Below are 14050 nucleotides of genomic sequence, written 5' to 3'. Positions count from 1 at the left end.
AAATATTGCCAGCAAATGGATAAAGAAAAATGAGTGATTAAAGATCAGTGCTGAAATTCAAATGGGTGTTTGAGTCAAATTTATAAGTTTTCACATATAACTTTATGATATTAAATCTATGAACAATTTAATTATTGGGATTCGTCAAATTATTTCGTTTTGTGCATATTAAAACTAGTCTATAATGTTTTAACCATTAAAAGGACAAAATAGATACAAAAAAGGAAACATTTATAATATTCCATAATATTTGTATTTATTAGGTCTAAACAACAACAAATAATTTAATCCACTTATCCCAATAATAAATTATTAATAGAAAATGAATAAATCATAAAGGATGAACTATATAATATTCAAATCTAAAACCAATAAAAACCTTACTGATTATACTGTGGAAAAATATGTGTTGAAGACATTCAATCGTAGATGCTCCACTCAACACAATTTTCCATAGCACAATATTGAAAATATGCCCAATAATTTCAATGTCCTAGAGCTTAGATCAAATTCGATTTCTTCCAGCAAAGGAATTGTAAAAATCTACATGTCTTAGGAATGCAGAGAAAAATGCTTTTTGTTGAATGCATCAATTGTAATGGTTTGATTTTCCATCACATATTTATAAAAGGCTAGAGGGTATTGGTTACCTTCCAAAACATTGTAACCTTTCATAACAAAAACTAACCAATATTTAACCCTTTTAATATAACTTTGGACAAAACAAATGCAACCGCCGATCTTAATCAATCTTGTATCGTTCATCACTTGAATATTTAATCCTCAATTCATGATGCGTGTTTGGTAACTTCAGGCATGTCATATAAAATCGAATTTGGCTTTCAACGAAGACTCCATTCCTTCACAGATTTCCATCAAGCTAATACGTGTTTCTACTAGGTAACTCCACTTTTCAGGTGTGAATGCTGAAAATATCATGGTTCCATCAGTGGCTCTTGTTGGGGATATATGCCCTTTGTGGGCATAGTGAGCATCTCAACTATCTCTGGAGGAGAAGACCTGTCAAACATAGGTGGTAATCAATTCACGAAATAATACAGATAAAAATCTAAAAGAAAAGTAAGAATACAATAAAGAAAGGGAAAAAGAACTCCCCTTTTATGCTCATTGAAAGAATGGCTTAAGGTACTGTCCGTGGATTGGAAAATCTTGCATGCGCCCATCTATATCTTGCAAAAAATAAGAGTGTTCCCTAGCCTTTTCAAAAATGATAAATGATCCTAACCACAAACCCTCAAACTTTTTGCGTTTCCCTTTGTCTTGATCTTTTGCATTCCATTTCAAGACCCAATCACCTTCCTTAAAAGATCGGTTTAAAGTTTTCTTGTCATGAAGGAATTTAACTTGTTGTTTATTAATATTTTGTTCTTGCACAAGCCTCCTTACTTCATCGAGCTCAATTAATGCGTTTTATCTATTCTCCATGAAATTGATATCTTCTAATTGTTCCTCAGTAACAAATGTGTAAACATGCAATAAATTATTTAAAGGATTTTTTTTTTTTTTAGCCGTAAACTACGTTGAAAGGAGAAAAACCGGTTGACTTTTTCACCGTGATTCTATCTGTCGATAATGCTAAATTCAATTTTGAATCCCAGGCACATTTGTTATTATCTGACATCCTTATGATAATCTTCAGGATGTTTTTATTACTAGACTCAGCTTGTCCATTGTCTTGAGGATGATATGGAGATGAGTATGATACATTTATTCTATATTTCCTACAAAAATTAGCAAACTCATTAGATCTAAAACACATCCTGTTATCTGGTATGATCTTCTGAGGAACTCCAAATCTAGTTAAGATGTTCTCAGTAAGAAACTTAATTACTACTTGTAGACTGTCGAGTGGGTATAGCCTCTACCCACTTGGTAAAGTAATTAGTAGCTACTAGAATCCAACTATGCCCACCGCTTGACTTATCACTAATTTCCTCGATAAAATCAATTCCCCACATTTGGAAAGGCTCATCTGCTTGTAATGTCCTTAAAGGAAGGGCACCATCATATTTTAACTTACCTAATAATTTCTGAAAAGCCTCACATTTTTGCACATAAGAATGACAATCCTTAAAAAGCTGAGGCCAATAATAACCTGCTCAAAATATTTTATGCGTTGTGGTTCTAGCTGAAAAATGACCACTGCAAACTCCTTCATGCATCTCATTAAGAATAATTGCAGATTGAGCAATATCTAAACAGAAAAGCAAAATTCCATCTTGATTTTTCTAGTATAGATCTCCTTGAATTAGGACATACTTAGCAACTTGTAATTTAATAGTTCTTTTTTGATTGTCACTCAGATCATTTCTACATTTTGTATACTATAAATAATAAATTATATCAATATACCAAGGACATCTTTCAATACTAACCCTAGTATGATCGTCATTAATCTAATTTACCTGTACAACCTCCAAATTTGATTTTGCCATAAGTTTAGCTAATCCCTGCCCTCTAACTAATTTTGTAATTTGAATATCTATATTAAATTCTTGGATTTGATTTATCCAACGACATCGTCTTTCGGTAGTTTTAGGTTGTCTAAATATATCCTTAATGGCAACATTAGGCACATAAGCAATGACCTCAGCTCTGACTAAATAGGGTTGAAAAGATTTAATTGCTTTAACAAGAGCATAAGCCTATTTTTCATTTATATCATAATTAAGTTAAGCAGCCTGTAAACTCTTGCTTAAAAATGTGACCGGCTACTCATGCCCCTCATCGTTCTTTTGTAACATAACAACAACTATAGTATGATAAAAAGCGACCGAGAATAATTGAAAAGGTTTTTTAAAGTCAGGGGATTTAAGAATTGGAGCTTCTTTTAAAGATTTCTTTATTTTAGCAAATGCTCCTATAACTTCATTATCCTAGACTACTTTAGCTCCCTTTTAAAGCATTTTAGCGATAGGTTTAATAATCTCAATAAAACTAGAAACAAATCTTCTCACAAAGTTAATTTTCCCAAAGAATGATTGGATACCCTTAGTTTTTTGGGTTTAAAGAAATTCCAAATTCAAGAGCTCTAATGAAAATTTTCAACAGATGCTTACAATGATCTTCCACTCTTTTGAATAGGCAGTGAGGTCATCCTAATAAACTACCATAATTAAATCAATTAATCCATCAAAAGAAACATCCATTGCCCTTTGAAAAGTGGCTCCCACATTTGTTAACCCAAAAGGCATCCTAGCATACACTTAAGTACCCCAAGGAGTTGTGAAAGTAGTCTTATACTATTCAGACTCTTTAACTTGATTATAGCCGAAAATCTGTCCATCATGGATAACAATTCATTACCAGTTACCTTTTGAATTAAGATCTCCATATTAGGTAATGCGTAATTATTCTTTAGAGAAGATATGTTCAAATTTCTGAAATCTATACATAATCGTATATTGCCGTTCTTCTTTCTCACTGGCACTAAATTTGAAACCCATGTAGAGTGCCTAATAGGTTTAATGATTCTGCCATCTCTTAACTTAATGAGTTCATCTTTTCATCTTTGGGGCTAGAGTTGGATTAATTGGGCGTTGTCTCTGCCTAAAAGGTTTAGCATTAGGTTTTAATGGTATGTCATGTTGAAATAAGTCTTCCCTATAGGCTTTAAGTTCATCGTAACTCCAAGCAAAAATGTGTTTGTACTTTCTCAACAAAGAAATCAAGTCAACCCTAATCTTGGATGACAACTTCTTCCCTATATAAACTTTTTTGGGAGAATTTTCAGTTCCTAAGTTTATTTCCTCAATATCATTTTGGATTTTAGTGGATTTGCTAGGTTTTGCATTTTCTTTTTCATCAAAGATTCGTTCTAAGGCTACTAAACTCTTAGGTATTTTGTTTGTTTTTAATTGCACTATTTCATTTCCAAATAGCATTTCCTTTCCATCCTCTTCTTCCACACATCCGTTCCAATCAATGAATTAATTTTCATAATCCTCCACACAAGTTAAAAACCTAATAATATCTTTGTCATCTTCAAAGACCTGCCAATTTTGTATGTTTTCTGATATTGAAGGTCTGTTTTTTATTTCTACTTGAATAACCTCATTGAATGGAAGATCGATTTTTCTAATAGCAAGGTTGGCCATTATATCAGCCAAGTAGTTAGCTTACCTATCAATCCATTTTATAGAAAAAACATCAAAAAATTCTAACAAATCTCATACATAATTACGATATTCTTTTAATCTTGGCTTCCTAGTTGAAAACTTATGCCTAATTTGGGAAACAATCAAATTTGAGTCCCCTAAAATAGTGAGTAATTTAATCCCATAAATCTTAGCAATATCAAAACCAATAATCAAAGCCTCGTATTAAGCAATATTGTTAGTGCAATCAAAATTTAATAGGAAAGAAAATTTAAATTTTTTACATGATGGCAAAATAAATATAACATTGGCCCTATTTCCTTCCTTACTACAAGCACCATCAAAGAACATTTGCTGAATGTTATTACAATCTTATTTTGCATGTATTGTAATTGGATTAATAATTTTAGAAGCAAGTTTAGTTATACTTACCTAGAAGTTATCCATGTCAGAATGACAAAAGTTGACTTCAGGATCCAGAATATAATCCTCAACCAGGTAATACGACTGCGGTTCCCTCTCAATTTTGATTTCTTTGCCCCCTATAGGTATGGTAGCATAAGACAAATCCAGCTGCACATGACCACCAACCAAATTCGACCACTGTCTAGATAACAACATGCCATAATTTGCTGAAATCTCAACTGCAGTGATGTTAGTCTTATATGATATATGTTGAAATGATGGAAAATGAAATTTAACATTTTTAATAATTCCAACTGCTAGCACAGATCTATTATTCATAGCATAGCATTTACCAAAAGGGGTATCTGCTTTGAGACCTATCTCTTTCATTACATCAACAGACATGATATTAAATGTTGCACCAAAATCAAGCATATAATTCTTTATCAATTTATTATTTATCAACAATGTTAAATAAAATGGGTCTACTTAATTTTATTTTTTATTCAATGCTGTCCCTAAATATACAATAGGTGATTCTTCATTATTTCTTGCATCATTCTTATTACTAATATCTTCTATGCTAGATAATATCTCCAAAGTTTCATCCCTGTAATAAAAAAATTTCATCATTTCTATAAGAGGAACAATAATCTTCAACTGAGACAATGCATGATTCATAAAATTATGATAGTCAGATATTTGCTTACCATTATTGTGTGTGACTAGTTGCTTGGTTAGCTTATAAGATTGATTACTTTCTTTTTGCTTAGCCTGAGCTTGATTACCACATTTTAAAGATGTTTCTACCTGTTGTTGATTATTTGCAAATATATCAGTAGGATTACCTTGATCAGTAGTGTTGTCTTTATTTCTTCTTTGATAGGTGTGTTTAGCATGTTCTACAATTGCAATAGTATAAGCTTTCTTTTCTTCTGTTGTCAATCTTTGCAATGTAGGTATATCTTCCTCATCTGAAAGCATTTGTTGGACACAACGTTGTTGATTAAAATCCTTGTAGTGATAATAAGAATTTTGGTCTTCGTCTGTAGAATCATCCTCATCTCTACCCCATAATGGTTATGATGATATGACATTAACCATAGGTCTGTTTACACCTTCTTGGTTTTCCTCCTCAAAAATAGATTGTGCAACAATGCAATACTTAGGATCATGGGGCAGCCTACAAACATCACACCATGGTTCATCATCTACAATGTTGATTTTCTTTAAAGGATCAGGGGTGTCCTTAACATAATTCGGTCTTTCTGGCTTCCCATCCTTTCAATTCGTATTGTAAGACATATCCTATAGTCTCATCCTATCATTTCTGTGGAATGATGGTCTTTCATTTCTATTTTGTTTAACTTTCATTTGTTTTAGCATATCCATTATCGCTTTTGATTCATCCTTCTTAGGGTTTTTGGAATTATATAATTTTGGGTCATCCCTTTTGTTGATTTTGCCTACCACTTTTCTATCATTTTCAATTGTCATAGCAACTTTAAAAGCTTGTGGTAGTGAAGAAGGTCTTTGAGATCTTATCTCATAATGAGTTTTACTATCAAATGCACTTAAGTAGAAATCAATCAAGAATGAATCCACTGGTCTAGTCTCTCTAGGGATCTTGTTGAGAACTTTGTTAAATCTTTTATTAAATTCTGATACTGATTCATTTGTATTCTTCTTAATACTTGTTAATTCATGTGATGCAAAAGATGTGTCATTGTGATCACCAAATTGCTCAATAAATTGATCAGCAAAATGCACCATCCAAAAATGGATCCATCTGGCAAACTTTTATACCACTCTGCAACATCTTTAGTTAATGATTGCACGAAAAGTTTCATGAATACATCCTCAAAATTTTCAATTGCATTTTTCAAATTAATCACATGTCGCTCAGTAGATTCTGTCCCATTCCTTGAAAATTTTGGAATAACATTCCTTAAATCATTAGATATTGGATTTGGATATCCTCTAATCCCATTGAAATCAAGCTATCTATATCTCTTGATTGTCATAGGCTGCCTTATTGCTTGATTCCTAATGCCTTGATTTTCAACCATATAACCTTGGGTGTTCTGATTGTTATTATTTTGATTAATACCATGAGGTTGTCTGATGTTTTCATTGTTTTACGAAACTCCTTTGGTATGTTGTTGGGCATTCCAAGCTCGTCGGTTAATGTTGAAATGCCTATTAAAGTTGTTATTTTGATTCTCATGGACCTTTTGTTCTCATATAGTGGATTAACATGGCTTGTGGCGAATTGTGATTCTAGATTCTTTCTATGAGGTGAATTGTACTTTGATGATGTATTTACTTTATTTTGTATTTGATCAATCCTTCCTTCCTTCCACCTATTTGACTTATCTTCATTACAAGCTTTTCTAAGTGGGGAAGCAATAAGATCCTTTGATATCCCTATTTTTTCAAGGATATCATCTGGCTACAATTTTAATGTTTTGGCTAATATTGCACTATTACCATTTGTTGTTTCAACCATTTTTTTTATAATCATATCCCATTGTATTATCTGTTTTTGCTCTTCATCATCCTCAATACGAGTTATCTCACAATCTGACTCTTCATCTACCCTAGGAATGTGAAAAAACGGATTACCATATTCTTCATCCTTTTGAGGACTATTATGACTTGATTCACCCATCTCAGATTGTTTCTTGGTACTTTCCTAAAAGTTTGTGTGTCTTGTGTAAATCATTTTTGACTTTTGATTTTGACTTTTCTTATTTCTTGATTTTTTCTCAAAAGTTAATTACTCAAGCCTTTTACATCAAGGATTCACTGATCTTCTTCCCCACATACACCTCAAAAGAAAACAAATGCTCTTCAATAAAATATATTAATGAAATAGAATAGAGTTGCCACTTTCTCTTTTAAAAAGAAAGAAAGAAATGCTTGGGTGTTTACCCAGAAGAGTTAATGCCAATATTAACTTGAACTTGAAGAATGTTTCTTTATGAAAATATCAATAAATTTTTTAAATTTAGTTGCTTTCAAAGACTTATGTGGACTATAATAATAAAATTTTTAGATTCATAAATTTGGACACAATCAATTTTTTTAACTTTCAGGAAGAATCTTATGTATTTATGCTTAAATGCTGATTAGAAAACTAATTTATAGAATTTGAAAATTATAAAATAGCAAATGAAAATACTGAAAATAAACTTAATAATATATTCACAATTTTGGCAAATGCTTATAAGAAGACATAATTTGAAAATTTACCACAAAATCATGTTTAAATGAATCTCTACACTGGTTTGATGGAGTAAGTATGCAAAGCTTATTTGTGATTTAGTCCCCAGTAGAGTCACCAATTTGTTGGTTATCAAAACTGTTGATTAGAAACTTACGAGCCTTGCCTGCTCGATGCTGGGATATCTAATCAGTTTTGGCCAACTTGACAGGATCAATCAATTCGATTTAAGTCCTCTGCGCTTATGGCTCCGCAACACCAAGGCCTGTACACCTGATCTTGGGCAACAAAACTTGGATCCAAGATGTTTTATAGTGAATAAATATAATGTAAAGAGAACTTTTTTAAGGGGCAAGATTTTAAGGAAAGCTTCTAGATTGCGACTGGTGAATATTATTCTTCAAAATTTGATCACTTTAATAGAGTTGTGAGTGCTGAAATATGATTAAAAAATAAATTACTAAAACAAATAGATATTAAACCCTTAACACGAAAAAATAATTCAAAATATTGCCAACAAACGGATAAAAAAAAAAGAGCGATTAAAGATCAATGTTGAAATTCAAATGGGCGGTAGAGTCAAATTAATAAGTTTTCACATACGAATTTATGATATTATGATATTAAATCTATGAACAATTTAATTATTGGGATGCGTCAAAATATTTTGTTTTATGCATATTAAAACTAGTCTATAATGTTTTAACTATTAAAAGGACAAAATAGATACAAATAAGGAAACAATTATAATATTCCACAATATTTGTATTTATCAGGTCTAAATAGTAACAAATAATTTAATCCATTTATCTTAGTAATAAATTATTAATAGAAAACGAATAAATCACAAAAGACAAACTATATAATATTAAACTCTAAAACCAATAAAAACCTTACAAATTATACTACGAATTTTTTTGTGTTGAAGACATTCAATCGTAGATGCTCCACTCAACATGATTTTACATTACACAATATTGAAAATATGCCCAATAATTTCAATGTCCTGGAGCTTAGATCAAATTCGATTTCTTCCAGCAAAGGAATTGTAAAAATTTGTATGTCTTAAGAATATAGAGAAAAATGTTTTCTGTTGAATGCATCAATTGTAATGGTTTGATTTTCATTCACATATTTATAAAAGGCTATAGAGGGTATCAGTTACCTTCCAAAACATTGTAACCTTTCATAACAAAAACTAACCAATATTTAACCCTTTTAATATAACTCTGGACAAAACAATTGCAACCGCCAGTCTTAATCAATCTTGTATCGTTCATTAGTTGAACATTTCCTTAATTCATGATGCATGTTTGGTAACTTCATGCATGTCATATAAAATCAAATTTGGCTTTCAACGAAGACTCCATTCCTCCACATATTTTCATCAAACTAGTACGTGTTTCTACTAGGTAACTCCATTTGTTGGGTGTTTGAATGCTGAAAATATCATGACTCCTATACTTCCGGATGCTCCTACACACGATGGCCGCAACTTGCCAAAACATTCAAAATACTATGAGTAAATAATATCAACAATAATTTTATGAAGATGCTTACCGAAGGATCCTGTGGACGCCGTTGACATAGAGAGAGACAAACTTGATTTAACAGAATGAGTTCTGACTTCCACATGCCGTCTAATATGATGAAAACTTCCTAGAGCATTATCATTTGATTTTTGCAGATTCTTGACATACCCTGCAATATAAGAATTTTTATTCCCGTGAATGCACAAGGTTGTAGAAGCAACGTTAATAGTTTAGGCTTCTATTCAAGATAATCTCAATAGTACTTTTCTCACATCTTTATGTGCACATCTCCGAATATATATTCTTTGAAAACTGTCTACTTCATTACATTTTCATGAATCTTCTATGAGTTCTGGCATGAACAAGACTTCTGCATAACTACTCGATGAATGTCTCCAGGTTGGGCTCTATATTGATATTTGCACTCTCTTCATGCCGATTTCTTGAAAGAGTAGCACAAGGAGAAATAAAGAAGTCTTGGTGAAGTACATGAAGGGGTTCTTGAAGTGGATTTGCATCTATGTTTGTCATCATAAATGTAAGACATTATCTTTAGATGTTGTCACTGTCATTTTATCTTAAGTGAACTTCTATCTGCATTCAGGTTAGAAAAATGAAACCTAATGCAATAGTAAAACATTTATCCCTTCTATCCAAGGGTTGTGTACGGCCCATTTACCATTGCACCAAAAGCTATGACTATTAGTGAACATGGAACACCACATAATTAACCACCTGTGAGTAGGGGAGCGCGTCGCATCACCCAACAATCTCCCCCTCGACGCGCATACTAGGTGCTTACGCGGGTCGGGAAGGCACCGGGGAGATTTGAACCCATGACCAGGCCAAAACCAGGCTCTAATACCACTTGACGCAAGAACCAAAACAATTATGTGGTGTTCCATGTTCATTAATAGTCATGGCTTTTGGTGCAATGGTAAATGGGCCCTACAAGTGGTATCAGAGCTTTCCGGTTGGGTGGAAGTGGAACTAAATCCCATGTTTTATTTGTTTTAAAAGAGTTCATCTCTTCTTCCATTGCAATCATCCACTGATTTTTATCAATACTGTTGCAGGCGTCTTTGAAATTAGCTGGCTCTGCTTGATCAGAGATTAAAATCTCAAAGATGCCTGCAACAGTACTGATAAAAATCAGTGGATGATTGCAATGGAAGAAGAGATGAACTCTCTTAAAACAAATAAAACATGGGATTTAGTTCCACTTCCACCCAACCGGAAAGCTCTGATACCACTTGTAGGGCCCATTTACCGTTGAACCAAAAGCCATGACTATTAGTGAACATGGAACACCACATAATTAACCACCTGTGGGCAGGGGAGCGCGTCGCATCACCCAACAGGTTGTTCATGATGTCTTGCTTGCTATCATATCCACTGCTTACATATGAAGCGATTTCTTTATTACTAGTTCTGTGATACTTCTACTACCAACATAATCTAACCTCTTGTTGACTTTCTTTGTACTGATGTTCTATTGTTTCCTGCCATCAAAATAAATCTACACACTTGGGCTATTATACTTGTTAATCTTTTTATTCATGTGTATGCTTTTAGAAGTACACCATGTCTAATTCCAAAATATTGGTTTAAGCCTTTGATTCCAACATTATCTCTCAAATGGAGAATATAATCCTTTGCAAAAATTTGGGCTCCATCAGGTATGTCCGAGGTCCTTGTTTCATGTAAGTTCTGTGGTCCACTCTGGTACAATTAGTTTAGTCGAGGTGAAGAAACTCAAGTTTGATTGTTATTTCATGGATGTGCTCGCGTTCTAGATTTCTGAATTCAGATAAAAGGAATCAAAATTAAGGTGAATATCTTGATAGGAAAATGGAAAATGACGATGACATGCTCAAAAAAGTTGTGTAGATCCAATGACCCCATACTCATTTCAAAACTCGATCTAAACACCCGAAGGAGACTGCAAAACCTTGAAGAACAATTTTGCGCTTGAACATGCTTGTATGGCAGGTGAGCATGCATTGCAATTACTAGTCAAGCTGTTTGACTGAAGGCTTATCCAAAAAATTTCAAATGAGACCGATGGTGATGATTGAAGATCATCAATGCAAAGACATTAAAGAGTCCATGCCTTGTCAGGTTTCCAATGTAAGGGAAAATGAGTATATAGTTGGTATAAGAAAATTGTTTTCCAGATGCCTAAGGAAAGAGCTTGAACAGTTCTACGAAGAAATGAAGGGGTAATGTTGCCACCAAATTTTTCTACATATGTGAAAATGGGTGAAAGTGGGATAGAAGAAGCTAAAGAAGATGGAAACATTCGAAGGGTTGGTCATATGAAAAATCAAACTATTGCAGTCACTGATTATTAATCTCCTATCACAAATGATTATTAAACTGCTGAAAATAAATTCCCAGCTAATATCGAAAAATAACACAACTGCAACTTCACTTAAAATACGGAAAGAAATGCGCAACAGAATCAACACAATATTTTCGGACAAATTGTCCCTGGAAAAACCCCTAAGGGAAAACCAGTTCTACAGATGAGAAATTATATTAAACTTCAGCAAATCAAGAGATACAAAATTCCTTGCCTCACACTGGCAGAACTCCGACAACCTCCTAATTTCTCCCGCTGATATTTCTCACTGCTATCCCTGCGCTAACACTGCGCCCTTGCTAACACTGCAAGACTGTTTGCTAACACTGCAAACTGCTTCACAAAAGCTTCTCTCTTGCGCTAACACTGCGCCCTTGCTAACACTGCAAGACTGTTTGCTAACACTGCAAACTGCTTCTCCAAAGCTTCCTTGCTAACACTGCAAGACTGTTTGCTAACACTGCAAACTGCTTCTCCAAAAGCTTCTTCCTCTTACTCTCCAAATGCCCCCTAGACCCCTTTTTATACTACTCTCGTTGGTAAACCAACGACCGAGATTAAATCAAACCAACGGCTGAGATTAAGACAACTCAACAGCCAATAATAGAATTGGTTGCAAGGTGTACAAAAGGGAATCTCTAAAATTAGTAAATAATAACCATTTACTAATTTTTGGCAAGTGGACAAACAGCTGTCCAAACCACCCATAAATACAATCGCTATTCATAGATAAGGACGAACAGCTGTCCAAGCTACCCATAAATAGTGCTGCTATTTCCGGGTCAGAAATAACAGCTGTCCAACTAACAATAATTAACACTCCCTCTTAGCGAGGAAGCTGTTCTGCATGACACCCATCTTATCTCTGAAGAAGATAAATTTGGCCTTTCCCAAAGCCTTCGTCAGAATGTCTGCTACCTGCTCATCTGTAGGTATGTATTGTAGTCGAACAACTCCCCTTTGTACACAATCTCTGATGAAGTGATATCTGATATCTATATGTTTAGACCTATCATGAAACACTGGATTTTCAGACAACTTGATGCAACTCTGATTGTCACAATGTATCATAGTAGTCTCAACCTTCTGACCAAACAAGGCTACTAACAACTTTCGAAGCCATATAGCTTCACATGTCGCCATGCTAGCTGCTATGTATTCTGCTTCTGCTGAACTTAGAGCCACAGACTTCTGCTTCCTGCTGAACCAAGATACAACTCCTGATCCCAAGTTGAAACAACACCCTGAAGTGCTCCTTTTGTCTGTTGTACTTCCTGCCCAATCTGCGTCAGTATAGCCTATCAACCTGATACCTTCACCTCGAACATATCTGATCCCATACTCGATTGTACCACACAAGTAACGTAGCACATGCTTAGCCGCTATCCAATGCATTCTCTTTGGTTCAACCATGAACTGACTAAGAGAGTTTACTGCAAATGCTATATTTGGTCTAGTGTTGACCAAATACATAAGCGAACCAATCAACTGTCTATATAAAGTGGGATCTACATCTTTCTCCTTAGATGTATCGTCATGCTCTGTGCTCACCTCCGGAATACCTGTCACGGTCTCACGAAGCAATCTAAGTGCTCCATGATGAATATGGCCCAACCTCCTATGCCATAGCTCTCCAAGATCTCTAGGATTATTGTTGCTCATAAGTGCCTTAGGAGTATCAAACTGCAATCTATAAAGGCGACCACTCCTAACTCCAATAGTTATGGGTGATTTCCAATCCTTGTGCTTAATCAACACATGTGTCCCTCTAAAGAGTACATTATACCCCCTATCCTGAAGAACAGATACAGAAATCAAATTCATACCTAAGCTCGGCACATATAACACATCATGAAGAGGAATTATCTTTCCATTCTCCCTCTGAAACTGAACAGTCCCTTTCCCAACAGGGTTGAGTTTGGACAAGTTTCCCATAGAAATCTAGATGTTGGTGTCCTCCTCCTTGTAACTGGAGAAGTACTCTCTAACTCTTGTCATATGAAATGACGCCCCACTATCTATATACCAAACACACTGTGAGGTTGAGCTAACCATACAAGCTATGAGTGCAAACTCATCTTCTATTCTGTTGGAGAGTTCTTCTGCACTTGCTGAAGCTGCCACCTGCTTCTTACCCTTTTTCCTCTCTGGGCAATCACTGACATAGTGGCCAAACTCGTGACATCCAAAGCACTTAACCTTAGAAAGGTCCTTCTTCTTCTTTTCACTTTGTGAATTTGATCCTTTGCTAGATCCCTTCTTTGCTTTCCCTTTACCCGCTAGGGCAACGTTCTCTTGTTCCACCTCATTTTTCTAACTCTTGTTGGCCCCATTGACAAGACTTAGTCTAAACTCCTCCTGAGTGAAATCAGTCCATAGTCGATCCCAACTCGGTAAAGTATCT

This window comes from Cupressus sempervirens, chromosome 3, assembly GCF_028749045.1.
Source record: "Cupressus sempervirens isolate cs-2001-9-10 chromosome 3, ASM2874904v1, whole genome shotgun sequence".
NCBI lineage: Eukaryota > Viridiplantae > Streptophyta > Pinopsida > Cupressales > Cupressaceae > Cupressus > Cupressus sempervirens.
The sequence above is the reverse complement of the archived record's forward strand: the minus strand, read 5'-3'. Positions refer to the sequence as shown.